The sequence below is a fragment of the Hippocampus comes genome, unplaced genomic scaffold (assembly GCF_001891065.2).
Source record: "Hippocampus comes isolate QL1 unplaced genomic scaffold, H_comes_QL1_v1.1 scaffold29, whole genome shotgun sequence".
Classification (NCBI taxonomy): Eukaryota; Metazoa; Chordata; class Actinopteri; order Syngnathiformes; family Syngnathidae; genus Hippocampus; species Hippocampus comes.
In genome coordinates, this window is record NW_017805820.1 from 231985 (window position 1) to 249101 (window position 17117).

Genomic DNA, 17117 nt, shown 5'->3' on the forward strand with positions numbered 1-17117 from the left:
CACCCAATTCTAAGTGATAGTCTGCCAGTCTGCCAACCGGCTCTGTTTCGCCATCGCTGCTTTTCATAAATGAAGTGCTTTGTAGAAATCATCAATCATGTCTCTTCCTTTGTGAGTGGGAGCACACTAATTAGTTTTCGTTTTCAAAATGCTGCAGAATGCGTTGACAGGCTAAAAACAAGCTTCAGTGTGGAGTCTATACATACTACATGTACTATACTGTATCATAATTACAGTCCACTAATAGGTTTTTACCTGGTTAAAAATGCTTGCTCCTGTCAAGTTTTGAAAAAGCATTAACATGACCACGTTTGGACATGCAGTGGTACCTCTACTTACGAAATTAATTGGTTCTGGAAGAAATTTCTTAACTATAGTGAGCGATCGCCCGACTGGTGAACACTTTTTCTGTATGATTCACATTTACGTAAAACTATCAGAACACCTCATGGCTCGAGGGACGAATGAGGAGGACGTTGCATCGACACATATCGATCTATCGAAACAAACTGTAGAGGTCCCTCTTAGCCAATGGGATGCCAGGAAGATGGTAATAGCCATTGGCAGAGCAGCTCGAAGTATGTTGCATTCAGGAAACTCGGAGCTGCGACTGGCAGTCTTTTTACCTTTCATATCTTGAAATTTCTTTTGTAACAACAGGCAATATTTTCCTGTTGAGGCATTTCGTAACTTGAAAATTTCGTATGAAGAGACGTTCGTAAATAGAGGTACCACTGTGCAGGGTTTTCGCCCAGCAGCAAGGATATGTGCCGTGTGATTGCCTTGTGACCAGTCAGGGACGTACCCGGCCTCTCGCAAAAAAATCAAATGGGATCAGCTCCAGCTCACCTGGGACCCTCAGGAGGATTACGAATACTGTATACAGAATGGATGGATTCATAATTTACAGTGGTGCCTTGTTGCATTAAACACAGATAAAACAGAGTTATGGTGGGAAATGGACTCACTCTAGAATGTAAATTTGTCTCTTTTAATTATCTGTGCATTTACCTTAAATGTAAATGGTTGTAAATGATACAAATTGCGCCTTTAATTAATGATTCTGGAGGCTGTAACCCTAATTACCTAAAACCCTCAGTCAGTATTTCCTGGCCAACTTAATAACTCCCCCTTTTGTGTCGTGCCTGGGAATAGTGGCCATTTGATTGGTTTGGAATGGCTTTCGTGTCACCAGCGTGGTTAATTGCTGCTCTGAAATCATTTTAATAAGAACAAATACCCTCGGGTAGTATCTCTATCTGTCTGCAGATATATTGAGGGGAAAGAGATTGGGACTCTCCAATTAATGAGGTATACAGTGACCCCTCTATCTAATTACCGTCCCTGATTACATGTTACAATTATAGAATTCCAGGGCTACCAAAAGGCTGTTCACAAATTAACATGGCAAAAAGAGAAAACGAAAGAGATTGAGAACGCTCAATTCACTTCCTTTGGTGTTCTTGCCAAACCTTCTATCACTTTAATGAACAGATAATCCATGCTTGATAAATACATTCAAGATTCGTCTGGCAACTTCGGATACACATTAGTTTTTGTAACTAACGACCAATCAATTGCCGGTTTGCGAGACAGACTTTTTACAGCCCGACCGGGAAAGACTGAGCAGGTGTGTACGTAGCCATGGAATGCAGGATTTGAAAGTGAATTATTTTGATCCGATCTAATAAGTGTGTTTCAATTCAAAAGTTGATTTTTAGTGACATTCTGATGATCTGCGGCATGTTTTGAAACCTGAAACCTGAAAGTGAACTCATCCCCGGCTAGCTTATGAAAAGATCCTGAGCTCAGTGGAAATGTCCTCCAAAGTTCAATATGAAGCTGTAGAAGAGGGAGCTTATGGTTCATTTCCTGTTTATTAGTCGTACCGTTTGGCCGACTGGATGGAGGGCAGCGCGGAATCTGAAGTAAATGGACAGACTGGCAGGAACAGTCTGACAAAGTATAAATCTCAGCTAGACATGAAAAAAAAAATCCATCTGTGTGTATTTGTTCATTGAGAGACGACTCCAACCGCAGATGTGCGCTCCATAAAAGATTGCAATACCACAGCAATGCATTTCCTCGGGGGAATCAGAAACATTTTAAGATACATTCAATATATCATGGTTTTGAGAAGTGTTATTTCCACTTGCAATTTGGTCCGGATTTGGCCTTGGCAGAGGGCTGCATAAACAAGTATTCAATTCCTTGCATCTTTTAACAACTTTTCTACAATGCCGATACAATTTAATTAAAAAAAAAAAAGACTATTCATACTATATTTAAGGACATTTTCACTGAAAAACTCGCTTTATCCTACAATGCCGATACAATTTCATTAAAAAAAAAAAAAAAAAAAACTATTCCTACTGTATTTAAGGACATTTTCACTGAAAAACTCGCTTTATGTGTTTTTTATTGAACAAGAAAAGGATAGTCTCTTGCATTTTCAATTTTATCAATTTGTTTTGTGGAGGTCTGTAAAAACAACCGACTCTCAAAACACCCCTCTCTGCTCAAAAGTACGGCCCCACCACCACCCTTGTCCGTATGTTTGGTGGAAGTCAAGAGAGAAACCGTTTCTAGTTTCCCAGTTCAACTTCTGAAAGTATCAGAATGATTAGTCTCTCCATGGCTCACTTATGAGTGCGCGAGGAAAGCTTCCATCCAGTTTCTCTCAAGCCAGATCTGTTTCTTTGATAAGACACCAAGATATCAACACATTGCTTTCCAGAGGCTTTTTGGTATGACAGCGGTTATTGAAAAATAGAAATTTCAAGGACAAATACAAGGACATAAAGACAGGCAGCAAATGAAATATTTGGACTGAGCCACACCCTGAATTGAAGCAAAGACTGAACCCAGCATTGAATTGTGACTGAGGGAGTTTTTAACAGTGCATCTGGGAAACTTTTGTATCGGATTTATGATTAGAAAATCATTCAAATTGTTGGAGTGACTTCAGTTATTTGTCAAGTTAATACATTCTGCATCAACAATGAAAGTGTCTTTTAGCATTTTTGTAGGGCTCGATGAGAGCGACGTGCAGGACAGGAACCCGTTTCCTTTCAGTCACGCTCCAGAGCTTCCCGGAGATTGATCAGTATCAGTCATCCACCTGACAGCTACAGGATTGAATCTCATTCAGTGAGCTTGGCAATTTGGGACTGGGTGAACAACAACAGACAAAGTGAGGAGAGAGGGAAGAGATTGGGAAACGGTGACCGAAAGAATGGAGAGAAGCAAGGATCGTTGATAACACATCCAAGAATTGCATCGGTCTGCTTGCTGCAGTAAAGAAATACACAAACAAACTGAGTTTATCTGTAAAAACTAACCTCACATTTAGGAATTTATGGCTTGTTCAGTTTTGCCCGAGTTCGATGCCCCACTGCGTTCCTCTTTGCCTTTACATACTGCCTGCTAACGTGAACATAAGACAGGGGTACTCAAAGCCATTTTGCGGACCATTTCTGGGTTGGGTTGATCACTTCTTGTTAGCATATAAACATTACACCGGACGTGCTAACCAGTGCCGCCAAGTCTAAACATGGTATTCAAATTAATGTTGCATTTGTGGAAGATGAATTAAGTGACAAAATCCACCCGTTCTTGTCCATCTCAGGTGGCAGCCATTTTGACACTTGCTGTCCACGGATCATAGTCGCTCAGGGTTCGGGTAGCGGCCAATCACGACTCACCTGTTTTCTGATTTTGGTCATGTGACGTTCACAAGATTTGATCTGGGCCCTGAGTAACCGTGATGTCATTTTGTACTTGTCTTCCACTTGAAGCAGGCCCATATTTCACACGGAGTTAGTCAGTTTGTGAATGAAGTCAGACAAGCGCAACATTAATTCAGTCGTCATGCTTTTTTGGTAATGTGCCATGAGATTTTTGTTTGGGGAAATAAAATGCTCAATAAAATGCTGACTAAAGGAGGTCAAAATGTATATTCTTGCAAATACATTTTGAATGTCTGTTCCGAATGTGCTAAAGTTATCCAATGAACATAACATCCCGATTGTATGGACATGCAATGAAGGAAAGATGTCAGAGCGAGGGAGATACACAATGAGGATCTTGGATAATTGGGTGTTCAGTGCCTGGCTCAAGGTCACATCCACAGTGCCAAGGAAGAGAACAAGCAGCCCTCTGAGAACAATTCTGATTTCCATTCGGCCATTTATTGTTCTTCAAGCTACAATAAGTCCTTACAAATGGAACTGCTGGTAATGTCCCCATAAATACAATGGGATGTTGAATGAACTGTTTCTGGTCAATGAGCAACAAATTCAATGAAGTGTTTTACGCCATTCATTTAAATAACGACAGCAAATAAACCACAAATCTCAATGAAATTAAATGCAGTTGAATACGTATATTTCATACTGAGACTTTAATAATCCCTTTGGCGAATAAACTTCTTCATGGTGCAACGTATGATCCCATTCCCACGCACGCATCATTTGATCCACTGCACAACATGGGGAAAAAAAAGGAGAGATATCAGGTGACTGGTAAGGCGGTCCAGAGCAGTGTGAGGGTTTGATGCCTTGCTCAAGAGCAGGTGGACAGCGCAAAGAAAGTAAACATCAAGAACCGACTTGAACGAGTCATTCCTATTTTATTTTTGATCTGCTCAGCAGCACAATTGCTCTTTACCAGTCTCCTCTCCTCGTCCCGCCAAAGCCTCCCACCTCCCAACCACGATGAAACTCAACAAAAGTCAACATATGGGGACTATATAGCAGAACGAGGTAATCAATGCACTGCACGATGCCTGTTAAGCCCCTCGTATCCTATTCTCATGCATTACTGGCCCTTCTCCTTCATTACCTATTCAACCTCTCTGGTTCGCCGCATGGCTAATCCTTTCTTAAGCTTGCCATTCTTCTTTCACTATCCACACCATTTTAGTTTTCTATCTATTCCACCAATCTTACACTACTATTCCACCGCAAAACCCAATTTTACTTAACTAACTCCCACAGCTGTAGCTCTACAGTGCGCCTTTGACGGACTATGATTACAACTGAAGCAATTCCAAACGTGGCCTGATCAATACCAATTTGTTGCCCTCATTTCGGCCAGTGGGCATGATGGCTCAGGAAAGGGATGCCAAGTAGTACTCACATCTGTCTTGAGATTACCATCGTGTGTGTGTGTGTGTGTGTGTGTGTGTGTGTGTGTGTGTGTGTGTGTGTGTGTGTGTGTGTGTGTGTGTGTGTAACTGCAGCAACATGTAACTATTGATTGGACCATTACCTCACAACTGAATCCAACCCAAACCACAAAACAAAGCATTTTTTTCAGCAAATAAAAGTGAACAGGCTCCGAAATAAATCCAAGAAGTTGGCCTCGGTCATCAGCAGACATCTGGACAGGGTTAGCGTAGGTGGGGATGGCGGTTTGTTAAAATGTGTCACAAAGCCAGTCCGGGGTGTTCACAGTCAGTGTCAGCTGGGATAGGCTCCGGCCCACAATCTTAAAGCGAATACAGTATGATTATTGTAAGTGACAAGTCGTGATTAAAGTCCCACGTTTGTGGAAGCTGAGCGCAAATGCATAACACTGAACTGTTGAAGGGCAGAAAGCAGTTTCATATCTTAAAGAGAGTCAAGATCCCATGTCTGTGTCTGGCTGTGTCTAAGACGTAATTGATAACACAAGCAGGTGGCTGGGTCGGCAGGAGAGGATGGCTGGAGATTTGTACAGATCGTGACCATCTGACAGAAGCTGGCAACAGAAGAGTCTTCTTTTAGCACGAGTGAGTACTTTATTTCAGGCATGTGGAGAATCCAAATAAGTTGCACAGAGAAATACGTCACTTTTTTTTTTTTTTTTTTTTTAACCAAATTAACTAGCTCGAAGTTTTCAGAGTGCATGTTGCTCATGAATTAACTCACCAGCCCATTGCTGGAGCACGATTATGGTATGGCCATAATACCTCCTCTAGTTTGCAGGAATTCTTTGAGAAAAATATGGAGTAAAGAACTCTGCCTTCACCTCCCTGCAATCATCGAACTTTTCAGACACACCCTGTTAAGTAATTTGTTTTTGAAAAAAAAAAAAAAAAGAAAAATGTGTTGTTTATACCAGAGCTACACATCTACGGCATAATTGCCGTGCAATGTGTTTGAGCATGAGTTTTGACTCTTTATTTTCATCGAGAAAGAGGTTTCCACATGGCCGCCCCATGTTTGAAAGGAAGTTCTGGAAAGTGACATTTCACACTGTGTTCACAATCTGCTCCACAAAGACGTGTCATGTGATCATGTGATGTTTTTATCACAGACTTATGCGCACACTCTTACATGATCACACCACACAATGCACAAGACTATCATCAACTCCTTGTCGTCAGCTGTCCCTCAACCCCACTTTTCTTCCTCCAGTGATCGCCCAGGTGTTCTGAAGAAGTGCAGCGCTCCTTAAAATGCTGCCTCCCAGTGTGTTACGTCTGCCTCCGTAGCCTCTGCATTCTCACATTTGCACATATTGCTCCTCTTCATTTGGCTGTCGCGGAGCTTGTTCCAATCCCAGACTGTGTTCCCCTCCCTTGTAGTCTGGGACTTGTTTTTTTTTTTTCCCCCCTTTGCCCTTCCCCAAGTTTTTTGTTTTCATTTAAGAAAATCGGTGCACCCTTTTGGTGACCCGCAAGCCTCCTCTATTCTGTCTTCCTGTATTGGTCATTTTTAAATCTCTTGAGCGGCTTATTTGGTCTTTTGTAAACGTTATAGCAAATAAAATTGGGCCCTGTTCAGTGTTGCCTGTGAATTGTGAATAATTCATTTCATGATTTATTCATGTATTCATTACGCGTCTTTTTTTTATTGTAATAGCAGAAAGCGGATTACAATGGCAAGAATGCTAAAATTGAAATGTGACACTCTCAGCCATCACTCAAGTGAGATCGCATCTTTCGAGGAGTTGCTGATCAGCCACCTTTGACTCGCCATTGCTTTGATAATTAGATTTATTCAAATCAATACTGTTTTATTATGTGTCATAGATTTTAGGATGTACAAGACCTTCCCTCTCACCCCAAGTAGAAGGCTCGTCAGTTTATGTCATAAAATGCCAAAGATGAAAATGAGTATCGTTATTACAGGAACATCCCTCTTCAGCAGTGATAGACAAGTATCTTAATTTTTCACGAATTACACGTAATTTATTACACGATTTGCTGATATCCACGCTGAAAAGTTCATTTATTCATTAAGCGCTGTAGATAGCAGATAGATTGAAATTTCTTGTGTTCAAACACATAGTTTCCCGGGCCACATAAAATGATGTGGCGGGCCAGATCTGGCCCCCGGGCCTTGAGTTTAACACCTGTGTATTAAGTGTATCAAAGAACACTTAACTGAACATAACTGTACATCTTGAAATTACACACAGGCTGGGGAGTCTCGGAATACAAGTAACGGCGTGACATTTCATAAAAATATGGGTTATTTTAAAAAATGACTGTAATTCTAAGTGACTTTAAAATATTCTTTTCATTACTGTTGGTGTTATTAGCATTGTCTTGAACACTTGTCATATACATTGCTGCATCGGCTGAGCCCACATTTTCATTTCAGTCGTGCCACTACCATATGGTGCTTCTTGAGATGAAATTGCAACATCTTTCTACGCAGTCCCGCCCCTCCCCCCGACACACACAGAGGCAATAATAACACACACCTTACAATAGTGGTCTCTGCAGGTTCGAGGAATCCACGCTGTTCATCAGTGCTCACAATCTGTTGCTGGTTCAGGCCTCCCACCCGACTGTTCAGTTCAGACTACAGACCTGAACACGAGTGTCACAAAAAGCACGTCAGACAAATGCAATGCGTTTCGATAGAAGTTCGAAACATCATATAATTACATGTTCTTTTCACACGAAAGCCTTAGCATAATGCATCACACCAAAGCATGTCATGTCTCGTTGGCTACAAGAATTAAACATTTGTTGGCTACTAAAAACAACACAGCCCTGATGAACCTGAAATTGAGATAATCAGCATTTTATGGGCCAGATGTGGCCGAGTGGTTAAGATTGACACCTGCGACAGTGGGGTCCACGGTTCAAGACCTTCCACTCCCAACAACACATGACAGTGGTGCATCAGGATTCACTCACGCATCCGAGCATGACACGTGAATGTCAATGTCACACCTTCCTTCAATCTGTTAGATGTTCAGATGCTGTTGTTGTTGGCTATGTCATCCCAGTAGAGTAGAAAAAAAGTGATTGACGTCCTCCAAAGTAGGAATTTGGAGCGAGGAATCTGATCATACAGAATCATACATAATAATTCTGTATTAGGCATCACTTCAAAAACTGCACTATTTTCTCAAGCAGGACAAAAATAAATCGAAATGATATCAATATAAATCATTGTTAAGGATGTATTGACAGTGGAAGTGGTTGCATGGCCAATTTGTTTTTCAATTCAAACAAAGGGGACTTTGCTTTTGATTGTTCTGAGCCAGTGACAACTACCGCGACAGCGCCGATTTCCTTTCAATGAAAATTTGACATTTTCGAGCATTCTAAATTAGCAATCAAACAAAATTTTGAAATGGTGATGTGAGTCGTAATAGGTGCTGGCAAGATTATACGAACTCGTACAAACAGTGTTGGGAACCAAAGCGAGATGGTGTTTTTTTTGTTTTGTTTTGTTTTTTTCCTGAAAAGTATGGATAAAAGCAGTGGGTAGTGGCTTGTTAAAAGGATTAGACCCAACTGTGACAAAATAATACAGCACACATATCCATAAGAAATACTTCACAGTTTTTGCTAAACAGGCCGTAGATGAGCACGACTTCATTTTATTCTCAGAGAATACAAAACAGTAATATTTTCAGTGCTTTTACACCGTGTATGTCTCTGAACACCAGAAATGGATGATTTCCATTTTGTGTCATCATCCTTTTTATACCCTTGATCTCCTTGTTTCCTCGCCTCATACATTACACAGCTATGTGGTTTTTATGTTTGTCCCCATGGCCACAAGCATAGATTTATCATTCTTTCGTCAAGCAGCATACTCCAAGTCCTATTAGACAAAAGCGCGGCTTCCTATACCCCCCCCCCCCATCTCACTAGGCACAACCAAGTTGCAGCACATGGTCTCATGTAAATCCCCATGAGGTTACAATAGTACTATACACCCCCACTCCATCAACCTTACGTCATAATATTATTGACCACATGAGAGACAAGAGGTGCTCGGTAATTATCTGCATGCATCATAAGCATGACTATTGCACAGGCCAGGGGAGAGCCGCTCGCTCTGCGGAGATAATGAACGAACAAATGAAAGGCAGAAATGTAAAGCCAAGATTGAGACGCAAAGCAGAAAGTTAAACACGACTACAATGGAACACTGGAAGGAATACAAAGGGAGATGTGGTCGTTGTTCAAAACAACAGATGGATGGATCATGGGAATGAGTCACATTGGCCAGTGGACAGAAGCATCAGAGCCATGATTAGGGTGGATATTGATAGCAAAGGCAAGCCAACTGCGTCGTACTTCTTCGGCCACTGACAGGTGCATACAATAACACGGGGACAAGGCAAAAGACAAAACGAGTCGCAGTGAGGCAGATGGATGGGCGGGCGGATACAACGATTCACAAGCCGACGAGATGCCAGCCAGCCAGACAGGCAGAGGGAGGGAAGTATTACAGAGTCAGGACGTACACGGTGCATCACGGGCAGTAAAGCAGCGTTTGCTGTCATGTCCATAAGTCACACTCCCCTGAGTTTTTTCCTCTCAAATGAAAATCGGACAATGTTTGTTCCCCTTCTGAGGTGTCAGAGGAGAGGGGAAAAAAATCCTCACATCCGTCTTTAAATAGCATCTGGTTCTATCACAGAAAAAAAAAAATGAAGGTGTAATACATCACTTTTATAACAGGATGGGGCCAAGATTGGGAGAATTACAAGACTACTTTTTATTTATTCAACAATTAGTTTTTCCATACTGCTTCGAGATGTTTGTTTTATAAGGTCAATGGTGAAGCTTGTTTGAATATAGCTCTCCCTCTCGGCAGTAGCTGAGCCTTCTGGCCGTGTGAAATTTTACATTCAGCCATTTTTCCAACCACCAAGCCCCGGAACTTTTCGTTCCTGGTAAAACAAAGGACCAGGCGATTTCCATTTCCGCTGCATCTCATAGTTGAGGGTAGTTTACACAAATCAGACAGATGATGTAAAGTGTTCGATTTTTGCTAGTAATCAGACGCTAAGAATACATCAGGAACGGGAAGACTCAGGAGGCAGGCACGGTTGTCTTTCTTGCAAGAGAGAGTGCGCTAAAACATGTCTCGGTTCACACTCTCGGAGCAGCTCTCCAGCTGGCTCTACCGTTACAGGTTCTGGGGCAACTCTGAAGAGACCGCATTTGTCTCCTTGCATTTATTGAAAGGATGTCCTTATTTCATGCCTTCCTTTTTTCTTGCATCCGAGTTTCCTCGCTTCCGTTTTTATCCTTGCTTCTTAGTTTCATTGCATCCTTGCTTCCTTGTTTCCCTGCTTCCTAGTTTTCTTGCTTCATTCCTTTCTTGAGCTCAAGTTTCCTTGCCTCCTACTTTCCTTGGTTCCTTGTTTCCTTCACATCCTAGTTTCCCTTTTTCCTTTCTTCCTAGTTTCATTGTGTCATTGCCTTCCTTGTTTTCCTTCTTCCCAGTTTCCTCGTTTCCACGCTTCCTTACTTCTTAGTTTCCTTGGGCCCTTGTTTCCTTCTTTCCTTGCTTCCTATTTTTTTTTTGTTTAATTGAATCTTTTATTGAATTAAAGGTTGATACCTTCAAATTGTTACGTTTTTTTGCATCATAGTTGAAGGCTAGGGTCATTAAAAGTAAAGCCATGTTGGCCAAGTTGAATAGCAAATACTCTTAAAACATAATTGTGGAAATTTGAAAACACTCATAGAAGCTGCTGGTCATTGCAGCCGGCAGCCTCATCCATCTTCTCAATGCTTCTTATTATTTGGTCTCAGTGTTGCTCACCCTGTAGATTTCACGGGTCTCTGCTTCTTATCAAGATCAATCCCATTCAACTTGATACAAGCTGAGCCTTTTTATTACCTCAATGAATTTGGGTGGCTAACGAGCAGGAAAAAAAAAAAAATAACGAAGCTAAGGCACGTGTGGTCGGCAGAGACCCGATGCAGCTGCAAACGTGACAAAATAAACCAGAGGAAGTGCTCCCCTATGCTCTCCTTTTGCTATTCATAAAACGGTCATGGCTGCATGCAAGCTTATCACCAGACGACATCATATTACTTTCAGAATTCATACGTTTTGGGACATTTTTATTCGGTGGTTCTGTGAAAATTTTCTGTTTTAAAATCTAGACCTCTGTTCAATAATGTTTGAGAAATGCTGCACTAAAGAGAGGAAAATATTCATCAAATTGTGTTTTCTACATGTAAATGTTTCTCTTATTTGTAAATACTCCCTCCGCTTTGCATAAAATCTATAACATTTCCCACTTTAGCATCCTGGTTGAGTTCAAAGGACTTTCGAGGCCAAAACGTTTGACATTTGTGTACTTTTTGTGCTGCTGGCCAGATTTCGTTCTGCGTCAAGTAGGTTTGACTGTTGCTTTGGCTTGTCTACTTTGATGGGGAGCGAAACACATCACAGGTGAGAAAAAGTTCAACCTGTCACCGAGTCGTTGAGCAGAAGTCGAACTTGTTTTCACATGTGTTTATTTGCCACATTTCTCTTTCTCGCTCTTCTATCTTTCATTCAATTTGTATCGCCCTCTCACATTTTCTTACACAAATGGACAACACACACACGCATATACATACACATAGCGCGAGTTAATAACATTCACAGACTGTGTGATTCAGACACCAGACAGTTTTCTATGCCTCAAGTTCAACTTCAACTCAAAATTCAACAACTTCAACATCTGAGAAATGTATTTGACTTATGGCACAGAGGCCTGTGTGTGTGTGTGCATGTTAACCTGCGGAAGGAAGTTCGCGCATTTCAAAAGCAGCATGCTTTTATGTCATTCATGTTCAACTGAAATAAGCGAAGAACACAAGATTAATGCATTCAAGTTTTTAAAAAATATATTTTAAGTAGAAGAACTAGAACAGGAGGAACTCTGAGGGAAGAACATTTGTTTTAAAAAACATATCCAACATATGTGGCAAAGTAGGTGTCTAAAATATTAGTTCCCCACCACTACAACCGTAGGTCAACTGTCAAAACCTCTGACAATGTCAGTCAAAACGGTTCGTCTTTTTTTTTTCATAAACTAAAGGCAGAAGTTCGAATACATCTCGTGTATTAAGTTGGCTGCATGAAATGAGATGACTGTGTGTGTGTGTGTGTGTGTGTGTGTGTGTGTGCGTGCGTGCGTGCGTGCGTGCGTGCGTGCGTGCGTGCGCGCGCAACGCGCGTGTATATTGAAACATTCAAATTCATTGCAACTGCTCATTGAAACAGCACATAACCTGCCTGTCTTAACAAAGGCACCGAGCAGCAATCCTGAGTATAAACGGAAGACTCCATTAATTAGAACTGCAAAATTGTCACGCTCGTCCTGACACAGGAGGTCAGAGCAGAGTGAAGTGTTTCGTTCATAAAGATGGCAAGGAAATTTCGTCTTGGTCAAGGACTCTTCAGGAGAATTGTTGTTGTTTGGCTTTGACAAGGTCCTCTAGAATTATGCTATGAGGGAACACTTGTGATTTGTGAGTTGGATCTGGGGCATAACGAAATACATACAACAGTATTACATAATCAGGATGCAAAACAAAATTGGAATGTATTCATTTACACTTACAGGGGGGGGGGACCCCCACTCAATGGGAAACTGAAATTGTTTCACATGATTACGATTGTAAAATATAACAATGCACTTTAAGTGCATACATGACACTGATGTTAATGTACCACTACACTATTGGTGCTACTTGGAAAAAAATGCCTGGGAAAACTGTTTCACAAGTCAAACTAATCCAAGGTTGACAGGCATCCCGGAACAGATTGAATTTGACATTCCCGGTTCTGCAATGCATTACTTTAAATGTGATGCATTTAAGATTTCATTGCATTAAGATGCATTTAAGTGCATGTGCAGTAACCAGCGTGGCTTAGGTGGTCAAGTGTTCCTCCCCGAAACTGAAGGTGGTGGGTTTGATTCTGAAACAAATCTGAACATGTCAAAGTGCCCTTGAGCATGATACTCAACCTGCAGTTGATCCTGCTTAGTCATCATCACATGAATGAGGAGAAGGTGTTAAGGTGCTCTGTGTACTGTACCATGAAGGTATAAGAGCAACCCAAGTGAAAGCCCATTGACCATTTTTCTTTGAACTACGACATTAGTTGATGTGACAGACAGTGCAGAGCAGTACACAAAAAGGAAGTCGAAACACGACATTAGTTGACGTGACAGTGCAGAGCAGTACACAAAAAGGAAGTCGAAAAAAAATTGTCAACAGACAGCGCTAGCATGTCTAAACAAATGCAGCCTTGCAAAGAAACCAGAAAGGTTGTCCAGTATGTAAAAAGCAAGTATGTATAATGCAAACTCTCTGCTTTTTCCAGGATAATCCGATTTTGCAAAGATGGCTGGATATGTGTGTGACCGTGTCCTGAGCAGCAGATCTTTACAGCTGGACGTAGATGAAGCAGTGCAAATCACAACTTAACTATGTATGGTAGCTCCTATGGGAGTCCATGTTTAATTTTGTATACCTGCAGAGAGTGTCATAACATATTCACATCACACAGCTCAACAAGCTCACTGGGTCAGTATAAAGCAGCTTGTGAATTTCTACACAGTTGCACATATGCATGCGTCTATAGTACATGTGGAGACTCAGCCTTCATGAGGTTGCAATGCTGGAATACTCACCAAAAAAAAAAAAAAAACATAAGGCACAACGGGCCCTATTTTGGTGGACTGGCACCCGTGCACTCAGCGTAAAAACAGTGTAACTTCAATTTGGTAGGTATGCTATGCCTCACTGGACATTTCAGCCTCGGCCCCCAGCGCATCTGCAAATTTGGCCACAAAAATTTGACTACATTTTAGACTTCACAAAAGCAGAATGATTTTGCAGCGCAGGTGGTCAATGCGATTTTGGTGTATTTAATTGAGGCGCAGGATGACCGATTTGGCGCTCCACCGATGTGTGTGCGACATGTCACCGTATTTTATTCATAAATATGACACCAGTGTTGGACATTTCCTCTGAATAATTGTAGATGCATTGCAAATTTCCCCAGTGTGGGACAAATAAAGGTTATCTTATCTTAGATATCAATTCAATGAACAAATTATAATCATTATAATCTAAAAAAAAACCCGCAAGTCAGACACAGTGTTTCTATGCCCTAATTTTGATGCAAATGAGGGACATCGCACAGAATGGATGGGGACAATCCAGTTTGATCCCACAACAGCGCACAAATGTGCAAAAGCCCCTTCACGCCAAATTCTACCGGTGCAAAGTGGAGCAAAATAGCAAAAGAAAGAACACTCCACCCATGAGCGCTGTTGGACTTGCGCCCAAAGCATGCGTAATAGGTTGAATCGAAGACTCAGAATTGCAGTTCGGTGTGAATGTGAGTGTGAATTGCTGTTTGTCTATATTTATCCTGTGACTGGATGGTGACGAGTCCCAGGCATACTCAGGCCCAGTTGCCCAAGTCAACCGGGATAAACTCCAGCTCATCCACCACCCTAATGTGGACAATCTTTAAAGAGAATAAATGGATGAATGTTTTGCAACAAAGGAGATCCAAATGTCAATGAATACTTTTGACAGTTGAACACAGTTAAGGATGAGGCCGTGCTTGCCTTGCACAAAGCACGTTTGAAGCATTTAACACATCACTGAGAGATTCTCACATATGTTTTGTATAATTCATGAGCTGGCACTCGCCCACACAGAATATACAGCATGTGTTTTGGCACGCAGAAGCATATACGTTCCATGGTACAATACATTCCATACGTGGACCTACATAAAACGGATTGAGGTCAGTCTATTGTTAATGATTGCTGGAAGATGTTTTGATCACACCCTGTCATTGAATCTCGAACATTAAGATGGCATTAAGATTGATGCTAATTTCACAGACATAGGCAGCAAATATATATATGTATTTTTTTTAATAAAAAAAGGTAATTGCCCCTTTATTTGGCATATTTATATCAGAGCCAAAATGTATTGTGGCACCAATGACCTCTGCCCCACCACAAAGTATTGTGGAAGCAGGTTGAGTAGATTTAACTGTGATCAAAACTAAAAAAAACTAAATCTTGACAGTGGTAATGGACAAAATCGTTTCCAAAGAATGCACTCGTAGCCCAAGCAAACCACATTTAGGTGTCAGTGGATGATCGAGAATCTTATTGTTTCTTGCTATAACAAAAGATACAGACATATCATCAAAACCAGGATGTTTCCAAAGTGCGACATTGTACTTCCACACACTTCGACACACACAACCCAAAGTAGAAAAAAACAAAACAAAACATTAAACTCACTTGAGGTCTCTCAGGCACATTATTAAATTAGTCAGGGAAACATACGCCCAGTGCCTCAAAGACTAGAGGCTTTCTCTTTTCACCTAATCCCAACAAACCGGCTTCCTTCTTTGTTACACTCTCCCTCTTGTTTCAATTTGACCAAGCAACAAGGAATCCAGGAAAGGAAGAATTGTTTTCTAAGACCAGCCAGAACAATCTTTCATTTTTTGGGGGGGGGTTGGTTTTCCTTTGAGTTAATCTCAACGCTGCTGATTAGCGATTGGCATCCTGCACTATTGTCTTTTTTCAAGAGAAAGGGAAACAGACACAAAAAACGGATACAGAATAAAGAAAGAATTTACATATCCATCAATCAAGAGATAGAAAGAGAGAGACAGAGAGAGAGAGCGCACACGTGTGGCTCTGCCACACTTCTTCCAAACAAATAAACACACTCATCCAATTCGCCTGAAAGAATAGATGAAAGAAAAGAAAATTAACGTGAAAACGAACAAACATTCACCACCTCAGGGATTTCCCTCACAGCAGCAGACTATCTACTCTACTACCTAATCATTATCCATGTTAAATTACCTTTTTTTTTTCTTTTTCTCAGTGAAAATAATGGTTGATGTCACGTCTGTAAGAGACAAATGTCTGAAATTACACAAACTGCTACACTATAAGAAAATTAGACCCATTGGTGTTGTTTCCAGTTCATTTGGGATGTAAAAGCCACTATTATTGATGAGGCTATTAATAATCATTCGGCAAACGAGAAGGAATTGGGGATATCTGCAAATTCATGAATAAATTCAACACAACATAATTTCACTGCCAGTAAAGCAATGTTACTTTTTGTACGTCAGAATGATCTTTTATAAATAATTTCCTCTTGACTCACTCATTCTTTGGGCAAATATTTAGCCACTATAAGCCACATGTCCATCAAGCACAAAACTTCATATCATCATGGGACCCTGCTTTATGCTTTATGCTGATTACAGGATTTTTAGGCAGCTCTTAGCGATGAAAGGGAATCTTGCTGAAGGCAGGTGGCTTTAAGCTTATCGTGCTTCGTGTCGCGGCTTGAAAAAGGAATTCCAACTACTGGACATCGGTGTAAACAGGGCGTTCAAAGTGAAGTTCCAAGCACCGTGGGAGCGATGGCGAACATAGCATTGCTAAGACTGGGAGGCGGCGCCAGGCGAGTTACGCCGCAATTCGTGAATGGATTTCGGATGCTTGGGCTAACATGTCTGCTTGCACTGTTGTTCGAGCTTTCGCAAAAGCCCGCATCATTTCTGTGGAGCTAATCAGATTCATTCAGCCAAAAGGTGAGCTCATTGATCGTACTTTCAAATTATTCACCTCACTCTCGCCAAAAACAGATGCCTTATACTGTGCAATACCACAATTTATGTTGTTTCAATTTGTGATGCCGCTCTATGTTCCCAACAGAAAGAGAGTGTCAAGAGATTTATGTCCCCACAATGTAAGATATACGTGCAACACACACACACACACACACACACACACACACACACACACACACACACACACACACACACACACACACGCGCACACACACGCGCACACACACG

At 41.2% G+C, this 17117-nt stretch overlaps 2 long non-coding RNA genes across 2 annotated transcripts in view; both read left to right on the forward strand.

Moving 5' to 3' along the window:
* Window positions 1–17117, forward strand: part of LOC109525381 (uncharacterized) — a 65424-nt gene that overhangs the window by 41816 nt on the left and 6491 nt on the right. The window lies entirely within an intron of this gene.
* LOC109525382 (uncharacterized) lies at window positions 5221–6774 on the forward strand. Its single transcript, XR_002170141.1, has 2 exons — window positions 5221–5773; window positions 6402–6774. It is a non-coding gene; the product is annotated as an uncharacterized LOC109525382 (long non-coding RNA).